Source organism: Papaver somniferum, chromosome 3, assembly GCF_003573695.1.
Source record: "Papaver somniferum cultivar HN1 chromosome 3, ASM357369v1, whole genome shotgun sequence".
Classification (NCBI taxonomy): domain Eukaryota; kingdom Viridiplantae; phylum Streptophyta; class Magnoliopsida; order Ranunculales; family Papaveraceae; genus Papaver; species Papaver somniferum.
The window spans coordinates 113,726,118-113,737,096 of NC_039360.1; positions in this window are offsets into that span (position 1 = coordinate 113,726,118).

Below are 10,979 nucleotides of genomic sequence, written 5' to 3' on the forward strand. Positions count from 1 at the left end.
TCTCAATTGAATTCCATGGATTAGTAATAGATATTCACTTTTCGAGCATTCAGGCCAGCACCGAGTAAACCTCGAGAAAATGGTGCGAGTGTACTTAACAATAATGCACGAACGAACATCAAGATATGCATAAGTGAGCACCCAAATGCATAAATGAGCATTCAAAAATATGGACGAACGAGGAAACCTATGCTAAATAGGAAAGAAAAATAATAATAATAAAATAAAAGAGAGGCGCGCATGGGACCGGGCCCACCGGCCGGCCGGTCATGTCCCCGTGGCTGGTCCCAAGCTTCCCCTTTTATTTTTTATCTTATTTTATTATTTTCTTCATCTCATGAAAACTCCTTTGTTTGAGCAAACTTCCTCGTTTGAGCAAAACTCCTAGTTTCTCCATATTTCCTCAGATGATGAAAAATAATAATATAAAATAGAGAAGAGCACGGGACCGGGAACACTGGCCGGACGGCCATGCCTTGGTCGTGGCCGGTCCCACGCCTCTCTAATTCCTTATTTTATTATTATTATTATTTCTTCTCTCATCTCATGAATTCCATCGTTTGAGTAAAAAACCTAATTTTTCCATATTTCTCAAATATTGCTCAAACTACCAAAAAGCCAAAAAAGTCAAATTATCACACGACCATCCGGGCTTCTCACGGCAAGTATTAAAATATCATTATTTTAATATTCTCAAAATATTGTATTAGAGCATTGCTCGGTCGAACTCGCATGCGTTGCTATCTCAAGCATGTTTATCAATGTTAGTGATCAAAACTATATTTCTTTATTTCTAGTATACTTATGACTAAGTCTCGGTTTAGGATAGTTAGGAATAATTGAGATCCAGACTCCATGGTGATTATCTTACGAAGCGAAGAACTACTCAAGGAACCAATGGAACTTCATCCGACCAAAAGGTATGTGGAGACTTGAACTCATCTGTCACTCAAAAGTCTATCTACTCTATCTCCTACTCTTGATACAAAAGTCGTATAAGTATGATAGTTTTCATACATACACATTTGCTATTTCGAGCCGAGTTTACTCGCCTATCTTTTTCTCGAAATATGTGTCGGTAAGCTTTTGCTTTAACCATTTTCATCTTTACCCGTGACGAAAGTCATGATGACGTTTTAATCTTGAAAATATCTTTGATGACGATAGTCGATTCTTTATGTCTAACGACTATTATAACATTATAGAAGAATGTTTCAATGATTGAAATGTAGAGTTGAGATTACGTAACCAACTATGAATATAAGCATATATAGTGTGTTCACACATTAGCGTATAAATCCATGTGCCAGAAACCAAGTACGTGCATATGTGTGCATGCGGTATTGGTGAAGGAGACAGGTTAGGTACGCGTACTGGCGGAAGTTTTCATATCGAAAATTTCTGTTGTAGTTTGTGAAATTTGCAAACTGAAAACCAGTCACCTAGGTATGCGTACCCGTACGCGTACCCACAGAAATTTTCAAACCGAAAATTTCTGCTGAGTTTCCAAACTCAAGTCCGGTTGCTATGGTACCCGTACCCGTACGCGTACCTAAGCAGGTTATATTTCTCAAATCGGTAGTTTCATGAACTTAAACAATAAATCAATAAGGAATGCAATCTTTGCAAACCGTGGCTATATTGTTCATGAATTATTTCAAGTGAATCAAACCGATTTTGTTTCAATTGTGTCTATGTATAAAGATCTACGCAATTGAACAACTCTTGAACTAGTTCTTATGAGTCATTTGAACTAGTTATGAGAAAGATGAATACGGTTAATATGAAAGTGCTCATATGGCTAACCATTGGTTAACTATTTGTGAACCAACTAAGTGTACACGTTTAGGTACGGTTACTCAAACCTAAATGAATACATTTCATTTGTGTGTATGACAAGCTAAGTTTCGATCTAACAGTTGAAAGATATTAGCTTGGATAAATCAGGTTTTTCATCTAACGGTGAATATTGGATGCTTTGTTACCAAGGTAACTTGGATTGCAAACCCTGATTTAAAAACTATATAAGGGAGACGTCTAGAAATTGGAAAAACTAATCCCCACACCTCCTGTGTGATACTAGTTGGTTTGCTAGAGTCGATTCTCCTTTAACCGTAGATTTCTTCTCGAGACCCTATCGGTTAACGACTTAAAAAATTTCATTGGGATTTTGAAGCCAGACGAAACTACCTCTCTTGTAGTTGAGCGATCTGATCTTGCCATTTTCTATCGTACGAGTTCAACTGTAAGATTGGCTTGATATTATATCTCCGATAGGGCAAGATAAAAAGAAATCACAAACATCTTCATCTCATCGTTTGTGATTCCGCAATATCTAGTTTCGCTACCATCGATTTAGATTATTGTGAGGTGATTGATAATTCTAGGCTATTCTTCGGGAATATAAGTCTGAGTTATCGATTGGTTCCTGTTCACCTTGATTTTATCAAAAGACGGAACAAAACTTGTAGGTTTATATGTGGGAGACAGATTTATCTATTATCATAGACTTTTCTGTGTGATACAGATTTTTTATTAAAGTATTCGACTTTGGGTCGTAGCAACTCTTGGTTGTGGGTGAGATCAGCTAAGGGAATCAAGTGCGTAGTATCCTGCTGGGATCATAGACGTGAGGAGCGCAACGGTACCTTTAATCAGTGTGATATTGATTAGGGTTCAACTACAGTCCAGACCGAAGTTAGTTTGTAGTAGGCTAGTGTCTGTAGCGGCTTAATACAATATGGTGTTCAATCTGGACTAGGTCCCGGGGTTTTTCTGCATTTGCGGTTTCCTCGTTAACAAAATTTCTGGTGTTTGTGTTATTTCTATTCCGCATTATATTTTGTCATATAATTGAATATCACAGGTTGTGCGTTGAGATCAATCAATTGGAATATCCAACCTTTGGTTGTTGATTTATATTGATTGACACTTGGATGTTGGTCTTTCGTATCATCCAAGTTTATCTCTTTAGTATTTGATAAAGAATCGCAGATTTCCATTTGCTTGAGTAAAGATCAAATCGAGAGATAGATATATTAACTCCTTGATATACTTTTTATTAAGATTGAGTCTGACTATCTAGTTGATTCTCTTAAAAGTGTATTAGAGTTAGTCCATACATATTGGTAATCGAAATATTGGGTGTGGTTGTTAGACCCCCGTGTTAGAGCATAGCTCGGTCGACCTCGCATGCGTTGCTATATCAAGCATGTTTGTCAATGTTAGTGATTAAAACTATGAGTCTTGATTTCTAGTCTATTATAGCTAAATCTCGGACTAGGATAGAAAAGTGTAGTTGAGCTCAAGGACTTCATGGCGATTCATCATACAACGACGAAGATCTACTCAAGGAACTGTGGAACTTCATCAACAAAAAGGTATGTGGAGACTTGAACTTATCTATCACTCAAAAGTCTATCTATTCTATCTCCTACTTCTTATGAGACAAAAAGTCGTATGCTATATAGACTGGATCATACACATTTGACATTTCGAGCTGAGTATTCACTACTTATCTTTTTCTCGAAATCGTGTGTTGGTAAAGCGTTTCGCTTTGACCAAGTTTATCTTCACCTAGTGACGAAAGTCATGAAAAGTTTCAATTACTTTGAGAATTGCTCTGACGTAAAACGGTCTGTGAATAACGGCTATATAACGTCCTCTGAGAATGTCTCAATGATTGGAATGAGAGTTTAGATTACATAACCATGTATTCCTTAGTCCGAAGTTTTCGAACTTTGTTGATTGAGAGAAACCGGAGGAATTAGCTTTGCCAAGTCCGCGAACTGACGGAAGTTCTCTTGCCGAGAATTTCTGCTGGGATTTTCCAAAAACTCGTTTGCGTGTTTAGTCCGCGAACTGGCGGAAGTCTCTTTGCCGAGATTTTCTGCTGAGTTTGGAAAACTCTGTCGGTTGCCTTAAGTCCGCGAACTTGTTTATGAGCTTAAGTGGTTATTATCTAAAGATGTTCTCTGAACATGAAACTTAAATTACTAAGGAATCCTTTATGCAAACCGTGCCTATAAAGTTCAAGAGCCGATTCATTGAATCGAATCATCTTTGTTTCAATTGTGTCTTGTGTAGTTACATAAGATCTCATAGCAATTGAAATACTCTCTAACTAGATCATTTGAGTCAATTGAACTAGTTATGGTGAAGAAGAACTAGGTTAATATGAATTGCTCATATGGTTAACCTTTTAGGTTACTATGTTGAACCAACATACACGTACACGTTTGGGCATGGTTTTCACAAACCCAGTAATTGTCTACCCAAGTGTGTGTGACAAGATAAGTGTTTGATCTAACGGTTGAGAAATATTAGCTTGAATCTAAATCAGGTTTTCATCTAACGGTGAATATGGATTGCTTTGTAACTAAGGCAAAACCCTGATTTGAAGGTGTTTGAGGGTGAAAACGGTTTCTGCTGATTTTGGTAATTTAAGGTGTGTGGGTGAGAAACAAATTTAAACCCTAAACAATGTACTGCAAGGGAGTACTTTAGATTCGAGAGATCAACATGTACAAATCCGTCCTAAACCAAGAAATGGTCGTTCCAGACTTGCTTCGGTCACAAAGTGAAGGAGAAGGGTTGGTTTTGGGGAGGGAAGCGAAGAAAGTGTTGAGACCAGAACAGTTGATTCTGGAAGAGTAGTTGTTTTCTACGACTTGTATCAGAAAGTGGGAAGCTAACAAATGGAAAGCTAAAAAATGTTTTCTGAGTGTTGTATCCTCCTGACCTGAACTTGTTGTTCGGTGAAAATAGGTAATGCATATTTATACAAGTTGAAGTGAAACGTACTCTGGTCTCATTAAGAAATGGAAAACGGGTGAGTAAATGGGAGGAGGTGGTAACCGGTAACGCCTGGAATTGATGTTCCATAAAAGAAAGTGTTTCACTATTACTCCCTGTATTTACTAACCGCCTCATCCTTATGATACTTTCTTATAACGGGCGTAGTGTACGCCGCATGTTGTAAACCGCCAAACCAATACCCAATGAGCATCCCCCAGTTTGTGACATGCGTTGATGTCTCGAGTGTTTTCATGGAAAACATGTAGCATGTTGTTGTCCTCTGGAAAGTTGAGCTTGGGAGACTTGCCGGCTCGGTGACCTTCGACGATCGAGATTTTGCATCTTAAGAGAAAAGGTAGCCGTTGATTATTGCAACCCTTCGTTTGGTAGCCATTGTCATGAAAGCATGCTCGGTATGGCTTTTATATGGCCTGGTTTAGGACCGGACAAAAGTTAGGGTTTTGGCTTTGTCTAGGCGCGACCAAACTAAGGACAAAAGTTGTCATGCGTTAGCTGGTAACCTTGGACGGATAAGATCTGCATCTTAGATGAAAAGGTGGTCGTCGATCGTTGCAGGCCTTCGTTTTGGCTTCCGCATAGGGAAGACCGGTATGGCGTGGCGCGGCAAGGTTGTTGGCATGCCATTGGCACATGTGGCATCGCATTCCTTGGCACGGTTTGGCCTGTCTAAAACTAGGGTTTGGGCCAAAGGTTACCATACGTTGTCTGGCGACCTTGGACGGATAGGATTTGCATCTAGGATTGAAGGGTGGACGTTGATCGTCGCACGCATTCGTTTTGGTAGCCGCATAGGGAAGGTCGGCATGGTATAGTAAGACAGAATGGTGCGAACGGCTTGGCATAGTGGGGCCAAGGCAGAATGGTGCAGACGGCTTGGTATAGTGGGGCCAAGGCAGAATGGTGCGCACGGCTTGGCATAGTGGGGCCAAGGCAGAATGGTGCGGACGGCTTGGCATATTGGGTCCAAGGCAGAATGGTGTGGATGGCTTGGCATAGTGAGGCCAAGGGTTTGGACGGCTTGGCATGGTAGGTCCAAGGCAAGGTGCAGTTGGCTTGGCATGGTGGGGACAAGGTTTTGGCATGCCATTGGCGCATGGTGCGGCCAGCATGGCTAGGGCTAAGGCAAGTGCGGTTGGCTTGTCATGGTGGGGCCAAGGGTTTGGACGACTTGGCATGGTAGGTCCAAGGCAAGGTGTGGTTGGCTTGGCATGGTGGGGCCAAGGGTCTAGCATGCCATTGGCGCATGGTGCAGACAACATGGCTAGGTCCAAGGGTTTGGTATGCCATTGGCGTATGGTGCGGCCAGCATGGCTAGGATCAAGGGTTTGGCAGGTCATTGGCGCATGGTGCGACCAACATGGCTGGCATGCCTTGGCGCGGTAAACGTGGCTGGCATGGTTTGTCATTGGCACAGTGGTGCGGCTGGCATGGTTGGCATGCCTTGGCGCGAAGATGTGGCAGGCGTGGTTTTCCATTGGCACAGTGGTGCGGCTGGCATGGTTGGCATGCCTTGGTGCGAAGATGTGGCTGGCATGGTTTTCTATTGGCACAGTGGTGCGGCTGACATGGTTGGCATGCCTTGGCACGAAGATGTGGCTGGCATGGTTTGCCATTGGCACAGTGGTGCGGCTGGCATGGTTGGCATGCCTTGGCGCGAAGATGTGGCTGGCATGGTTTTCCATTGGCACAGTGGTGCGTCTGGCATGGTTGGCATGCCTTGGCGCGAAGATGTGGCTGGCATGGTTTGACATTGGCACAGTGGTGCGGCTTGCATGGTTGGCATGCCTTGGCGCGAAGATGTGACTGGCATGGCATGCCATTGGCAACGTGGTACGGCTGGCATGGTTGGCATTCCTTGGCGCGGAGACGTGGATGGCATGGTTTGCCATTGGCACAGTGGCGTGAGAATTAGGGTTTGGTATGTATGAAGATGATGTCGGTCAATACTAAGGGTTCTGCCGTGGAATATGACACATGTATAAAAAAAGGTACCCTGGTAATTCTTGCGTAGGCATGCTGATTGATTCAATAAATGCGTTAGTGGTCATAGTGACGTCTTTTCAGATGTATGGTTTCACGATTTTAACCCTAAGCTAAAAAACACTCTCAACATTAAGTCCCTTGCTTAACTCGGAATAGGAGCATTGTTGCGAGGTAAGCATAAGATGGTGACAGGCGAGGACAAAATCGAAATGACAAGTCGTGAAAAGATGGTCAAGAAGACCCAGCTAACCTTTTTCGAGAGGTAAGGAGAGTTCGTGATTCTCGTGTTAGAGGCCTTGCATAGATTCTACTTGTGGTGTTGTTGGCTAGACCGTGAAGTGGTGAGATGTACATTGTCAGCTAGGAATGGGAGCCGCAGGCGTTGGTCGGCTTGGAATGAGAGGAAACTGTCTTCAGTCCACAGAATGGTGTAAACTAGTTTCGTTACTTCGACTACCAGACGATGGTGATGACGCTGGAACTTCGGTTATCAAATGGTAGTGATGGCGCCTGGCAACTTTGTCTAAATTAGGGTTTGGCATGCCGAAACCCTAATCAGCGCCCCTTACTAGAATCGTTGTAGAATTCTCGTACGAACTCGGATTTTGACGGTCCGCCCCTCCATCTGACCGGAAAAGAATTTCCTATCTCTCTATTCGGGAATATTTAGGTTTTGAGATCGTTTAGGAGGTGAAAACGTCCCGACAGTGAAACTCAGGAGCGATGTTGCGGGCCCGGGGTAACATAGTCGCGCCGAGTCATCTATTCCCGTTCATGGAGCAAGAAGGAAACTTTATTCTGTGCAAACTATAGAAACTCCGTCCATATGAAAAGAGGTATCGAACTTCTTCTTTTTTCTGTCGCTCGTCCGGATCCGTGCTTTCGTCTGCAGTGTCTCTCCAGTGGATTCCAAAATTCACCAAACTCCATTGCATATTTGGGACGGATGGATGTGGTTGCGTTGTTGGTCCATCCTTGATTTTAGGTTGTTCAGTCCTAGAACTTCTGATCGCGATGATAGTATGTTGTGGATGCTTGTATGGTCGAAATCTTCCGGAGCCACTGGATGAAATAGATGAGTTGGGAGACGTTTCATTACGTACGTTTTGCTATCAAGTCTTCAAGGACTTTGTTCCAAGAGACGTCCTTCGAACCATCTTCTGAATCTTGGACTATCGTATGGAATGAGATGCGGTGAGCACTCCCCAGTTATATTTCTGTTAGATCTGATGGCACGACCGAACATGTGAATGTATCTCTGTGGCATGATTTTGGAGTCTTCGATGCACATGTACGGCTTTGTGTTGAGACATTCCCGTGGCTCGTAAAACTTCGACAGTAATGATGTTGAAATCAGAAATAACCTGGTTGAGGGGAGTGAAAGCATCCCATGCTGGTAGTCCCCATGTGTAGCCTACTTTCATTGCATCTTCTTGACTCCACGTCTACGGGGTTTTGATACAAGCTTATTGTATTCTTTTGGATGCGACGCTGGGATGCTCAGAATATCACATGGACGAAATATTCTGGATAGCGATGAGGTAGAAATGAGAGAATTATGTTGTTTATCATGGCTTCCTCTATTTCTTCAAGAAAAATGTTTCAGCCGCGTCTCTGGAGTTATCTCATGAGTTTTTGATGGTCGTCGAGTGCGATGAGCAGTCCCCAGTCGCATTTTTCTTTAGTTTCTGAAGTTTTTTTTCCTCTAAGCAGGCTTGGGATCCTCCGCGGCCTTGCAAAGTGTTGAAGGCGTCTTCTAGACATAGAGGTGATGATATTCTTGTGCTGCACCCTTGAAGAGTAGATGACCTTGTTGTGGCTATGGCCTTTTGGTTGACTGTGTCTTCTGAGCTTTGACAGTGAAGGGATTCCGTGTATATCCTCAGTCCCCAAGTATGGTTTACATGTTTTCATCTTTGTAGCGATTGCTGCTGTGGTGAAGCTCTGGCTGGTATCAACAAATGAGTGGTAACACTTCTTGGTAGCATATGTAATCAGAAGAGACTACATTGTCGTGATAACAAAGTAGGTTGGCTGGAATTGTACGGGCATCCATGGAAGTAAAAGGATTGGCTGGATGCGTAAGCGAGAAAACTGTCCATGATCATGAGTTTTGGCGGGATGGATCAAAAGGGCGGTCATGACTACGAAGATTGGCTGGCTGCGATCATGATCCTTGACATGGGGAGCGTGGATGTACGACCCTTTGCAGGAAGGAGTGGCGGCCCCGGTACAATCCTTGGCAGGAGGAAGCGGCATTGAGGTGGCTTCGTCTCTTAGAGATGATGTTGAAACTTAAGAAGCCAAATGCTGGAGCTTCAGCTTCGATCCTGGAGCAGCTTATGGAGAGAATGCTGAAGCGGAGCGGCTGCTGAAGTGAACGTTGAAGCGGAGCCGCTGCTGGAGGACGTTGAAGCGAAGAGGCTGCGTCAATTAGTGTGCTGTCAAACTGGACACCCTTCAAGCGAACAATGGTTAGGAGTCCCCAGTTCCATCGATCGTGCTTTCCAAGAGTGGTAGGGGTTTGGGAACGGCTTCTTGGCTGGAAATAGATGTTTTTGGGAACGACTTCTTGGCTGGAAATAGATGTTCTCCTGACAGAGCGCGGTTGATGGATACAAATATGCCTTGACTTTGCGCCTTGGTAAAATATAAAATCTCTCATAAATGTTCCACCATAGACTGCACAATTTTGTGGGCGAAGTCCCCCGAAATCATGCATCTCCTGACGGGAAGAGAGTCTTTGTGAACTCAGGGGGGTTGTTGATCTCCTTGCCTCGATTTTGGAGAAGTCGTTCCTGATCTCTACGTGTGATGAAATTGGATTGATGATTCCCTTCTACTGAGCGTTCAAGAGCAACGCTGGAAGGATGTAAGCTGCTGGCGCTGGGAAGATGCAAGTTGTTAGCGCTGGAAGGATGCAAGCTGTCAGCGCTGGAAGAGATGCAAGATGCTGGCACTAGAAAGATGAAAGTTGTTAGCGCTGGATGGATACAAGCTGTTAGCGCTAGATCGGCTTGGAATGGGCGCTGGCTTGGCGTGGCGCGATATCAATAAAGTGGGAAAGCATATTCCAGGTATGTACTCCAGTGTTTCTCTTTCAATTTGTTTTCTTGTTTTTCTTGTGTTGGTGCAAACCTTAGCCATAGGTATGCCTTCCATAAATCTGTAGAAATATTGTTCTTCTGAACTGGTGTAAACCCTAGCCGTAGGGATGCCTTTCATAAACTTGTATAAATAATTCATCGTAAACAATTCATCTTCGAATATCATCGTAGTAGCGTTGGCTACCTCATGAATAGTGACGGGTAATCATTATTATGCAAAGTGGGTACGTACGGGTAGGTGACTGATTCCACGAAGAACCGGGCGTTAGGGTTTTCCTCTTCTTTATTTTTTGTAAGTCAAACAAAGCGCCTGGTTTATGGTTTGATTTTCTGGATTTTTGGGTTGATAGACAAGTGTTACCTATGAGGGTTTTGGATTATTATTCGGGATGAACTGTTTTAGGATGATGCCGTTTTTGGTTATGATTGTAACTGACACAAACATCCCAGGGAAGATATGGAACCGTGAACGTTGTGTGTCGGTAGATGACATGGGATGAAACATAACATGGATATCGGTTTTATCATTCCCGTGAAAACTTGAAATAGTGAACCATGTATTTTGTCTAGTCAAGACTTACTCGGTTTTTGGATCTGCTAACGAAAAATGAGTCAGGTGCAAGTCCGAGTTTTGTGGGAATCACCGCGATTGTGGAAAGTCCCCAGTCGTCCCTGAGTCACTTGATAATCGAGTCGTCGATCCCTGGGCGGATCGTTTTCTTTTAACCTCTGGGAAGTCCCCAGTCGCCCCTTGCGGTGTCATGACTGGTAATCGGGTCGTCTCGTAACTGAGTCGTCGATCCCTGAGCGGATCGTATCGGGTCATCTGGTAGCTGAGTCGTGATCCTTAAGCGGATCGTATCGGGTCGTCCGGTAGCTGAGTCGTCGATCCCCGAGCGGATCGTTTGCCTCTACCGTCCTGACGTCTGGGTCGAAGTATGAGATCGAGGATTGAAAATTGACATTGTAACCGAAAGATCAATCTCCCACTGTGGTCGCCAATTGTTTGAGGGTGAAAACGGTTTTTGCTGATTTTGGTAATTTCGGGTGTGTGGGTGAGAAACGAATTTA